The sequence below is a fragment of the Citrus clementina genome, unplaced genomic scaffold (genome assembly GCF_000493195.1).
Source record: "Citrus clementina cultivar Clemenules unplaced genomic scaffold, Citrus_clementina_v1.0 scaffold_2, whole genome shotgun sequence".
NCBI classification, from domain to species: Eukaryota; Viridiplantae; Streptophyta; class Magnoliopsida; order Sapindales; family Rutaceae; genus Citrus; species Citrus x clementina.
In genome coordinates, this window is record NW_006262688.1 from 1,391,209 (window position 1) to 1,395,600 (window position 4,392).

Consider the following 4,392-nt stretch of genomic DNA (forward strand, 5'->3'; position numbering starts at 1 on the left):
ATGGTATTCACGCCTCCCCAATCTAATTTAGAATGACTTGCACAAAAAACAAATAAGGCCTCAAGAAATTGGGAAGAAAAAAATCCGGCACACCAAAGATCTCTTATTTCTTTTTTACTTTAGGTTAAATTTAGCAATAAGAAAAACCTTATTTCATTAGTAAAATTAAACTATATAAACCCATGTAACACTATTGGGAATTTTTAGATATGAGTTTATAATAATAGTGAGAGTTTTTTTTTTCTATGGTTCTTTAAATAACTTTCAAAATTTATCACGATTTCATCTTGTGGCGTTCTTTTTTAACTTATGACTCAAAAATCTTTCTCTTCTTTCTTAAGTGCGTCACCCTAGATTTCTTATATCATTGCTTCTTATCTTTATAAATAATTTTATAGTTGTTTTTTAATCTAAATTACAATAATCCTTAGCAAAGGAACCTCATTAAATAAAGTGTCTCACTTCTCTTTATGAGATTCACATCAGTCAAGTTATAGTATAATCTGGTGAATCAAGAGTTGAACCACAGGAATTTAAAAAATTCGATAGTTAATAATTAGATAAAAATAATTATAGGATAAATAGGTGACAAGAAATTTACCAAATCAAAGAATTGCTAAAGTTATCGGGTCTACTTTTGGTATTTAAATCATGTATGTAATACTCTATTATATTCAAATTTGTGTTTTTCACTAATTGTGATACTCTTGTATCTAAGTCATTAATCACTCTATAAATAAATATGAGGCTAAGTGCAAAATGTGCCACAACCATATTAAAAGCATTCTCACTATTGTATTGGTGCATTGATTTTAGGTGTATATTCCTATGTAGATTTGAAGGGTCTAGACCTACATATAATTACGGGGTCAAGTACTCAACGTACTACAACCGTATTAATGTGTGGACATTAAGTTTAAATTCCAATTTAAAATAAAATTAAAAATAACTGGTAAAAAATATAACTTTTAAACATAAAATTAAAAACGAAAAAGTATATCCACATCCCTAAGGTTTGGGAAAATAGTCGTAAACTCCCAAGTTTTGAATAAGAGATACCAAGACACCATTTTGATTACAATAGCCTTAAAAGATAATAACTAAAAAAATTGACTTCAAAATTTTGTAATAAATATAAATATAATTTAAATAGTTCAATTGACAAGTACACTAATAGTATTAGAATATTTTTAATATATAAAATAATGTTAAAATGTAAATTAATATTTTTATTTCAATAATATATTTGCATTTATCATAAATATTTTAAATAAATCTTTGGGTTAAATAAATTTTATAGTTATTAAAATATATCTCACGTATTAATAATATTAAAATTATTTTTATATAATATTGAAAATAATTTAAATTTTATGTATTTATTTTAATATTATGTTTCCATTTATTATAAAATTTAGATTAATATAATATGAGATTTTAAATTATTAATATACTTTTAATATTGGAATTATTTTAAAATGTGTATACTGTTAAATTTATTTTGATATTATACTTCTATTTATTATAAAATTATTGTAGTCAATTTTTTTGAATTAATAGAGTCAAAGAGTTATTCAATCAAAAAGTTATTCAAGAATAAGTTGAGAAAGTCCTCTCTAATGATTGAACTCAAGATTGTCAAAAAGTCTATTCAAAGAACATAGAGAGTGTTTATATAAAGTGACTAACCCTAATTTAACTTAAAAACACGTAAAAAAAACCCTAAAATTAAAATCCTGAAGCCGTATAGGGCCTAATTTGCAAAGCCATTAATTTGAAATAGACCGTAACTTGGGTTTATGATGTCGGACTTAGGCCCATGATATACCGTTTCGAAGCTCTCGATGTTAGGAATGCAGCTACGACTTTAGAATTGTTTTTATAACCCTTTTTCTACTTCAAAAACATCCTCTTCGACGCTCACCACCTCGTTAACTTGAATCAAGTATACCAAGGTTGGTTCCTCCTTTTTTAAGCCAATCTTTAATATTGGTCTCTTGCAAAATAAATTTGAATTGAGTTCATCCAAAGTAGCTTGCACAAATCCTTACATTGCTTCCTTGATCTTCTTAGTTTGTGCTCTCACAATTGGCCCTTCTGGAACAAACAACGGATCTTTAATGCTCTAAGCACTCTAGATCACATCAGGCCATCAGTCTGAAGGTAAAAAGTAGTAGAAAACAGAAATTTAGTACCTAACTTACCCCATAATACCTTCCAAAAGTGACTAAGGAACTTAACATCTCTATCTGAAACAATACTTCTAAGAACATCACGGAGTCATACTACCTTGTGAAGAACAAATTAGCTATATGGGTGGCATCATCTAACTTATGATATGGAAGAAAATGTGCCATCTTGCTAAATCTATCTACGATCACAAAAATGGAATCTCTTCCCTTTCGAGTTCCAGGTAGTCTGAAAATGAAATCTATAGAAATATCTACCCAAGGGTCGCTGGGAACTGGTAAAGGTGTATACAAACCATTTGGTAAAACCTTAGACTTGGCCTTTCTATATGCATTGCATCTAGTACATATGTGAATGACATCTTTTTTCATCTTAGGCCAATAAAAATACTCATGCAATGTGTCTAAGGTTTTCTTAACCCGAAAATGACCTATTGAGCTACCACTATTAGCAACTTATGCATAGAACTACTAGGCACACAAAGCTTGTTTTCCCTAAACAAATAACCCTTATGCTTATAAACTTTATCAAATGATCCTTTATCACATGTAGCAAACACATCAACAAAATCAGAATCATTGGTATATAGCTCATTAACATACTCAAATCCAAGCATTTTAGCACTCAAAGAATTAAGAAGCATATACCTCCGAGATAATGTATCGGCAACTATGTTCTCTTTACCTTGTTTATACTAAATGACATAGGAAAATGTCTCAATGTACTCCATCCAAGTAGCATGCCTTTGATTCAACCAACTTTGGCTCTTTAGATGCTTTAAGGATTCATGATTAGTGTGTATCACAAACTCCTTAAGCCATAGGTAATGCTACCAAATTTCTAAGACCCTCACAAGCGCGTAGAGCTCCTTATCATAGGTAAGATACCGCAAGGCTACTCCACTCAACTTCTCACTAAAATAAGTAATGGGCATTCGATGGCATCACACTCAATCTCAAAAGTGCGGTTAAAATCATGTAATGCTAGAACAGGTGCAAAACATAACCTTTCTTTAAAATCAATGAATGCTTTATCATATTCAGCACTGCAAGTAAATACAACATTCTTTTTAACAACATCAATAAGAAGTGTGACAATAGTGCTGAAATCCTTAACAAATCGCCGATAAAAACTAGATAAACCATGAAAGCTCTTACCTCAGTAATGCTCTTAGGCATCAGCCACTCTTTAATACTAATAGCCCTAACCTTTCTTTTGATCTATCTACCATTTGCACCGACAACAAAGCCAAGAAAAATAAAATTTTCCAAGCAAAAAACATATTTCTTATAATTTGTGTTCAAGTTTTCTTTCCTTAAAACATCTAACACACATCGCAAATGCTCAATATGCTCATCTAAAGTCTTGTTGTACACTAGAATATCATCAAAGTAAACAACAACAAACTAACCTATAAATGCACGCAACACATGATTCATTAATCTCATAAAAGTACTACGTGCGTTAGTAAGATCAAAAGGCATAACTAACCATTCATGTAATCCATACTTCGTCTTAAAAGTAGTTTTCCATTCATCACCTTCTTTCATGTGAATTTGGTGGTAGCCACCTTTTAAATCAATTTTATAAAAATAAATAGGCTCAATACAATTTATCTAGCATATCATCTAACCTAAAAATAGGATGGCGATACTTTACCGTGATATTATTGATGGCTCGACAATCAATACACATTTTCCAATTTCCATCATTCTTTGGTACTAATAGCACTTACTCATTAGCTTTATAACCTGCCTTTTAAGCTCTTTGGTCTCCTGGGGATTACTTCTATAGGCTAGTTTATTGGATATGACAGCTCCTAGTATGAAATCGATATGATGCTTAATACCTTTAATGGGTGGTAAGCCAATAAGTATTTGCTCGAGAAAACCTTTAATGGGTGGTAAGTCAATAAGTATTTGCTCGAGAAAAATATCTTCAAACTCCTGTAACAAAGAAGTAACAACACTAGGGAGAGGAAGGTTAGTGTAATCAAGGGTTAGATATAATTCTTTGAGCACGAGCAAAACCATGAAATAGCTTGCTTTATATGCTTTCCTAATCTCACCACTCTTACAAAAAAGTTATTTTTCACTCTTCCCTCTTTCTCACTCTTTTCTTTTCTTTCACTTTTAGCCTCACTCTCTTTTTCTTTTCAAAACTCTCAGCTTTACTTTTTTTGTGTTGTCCTTTCGTTTCTCT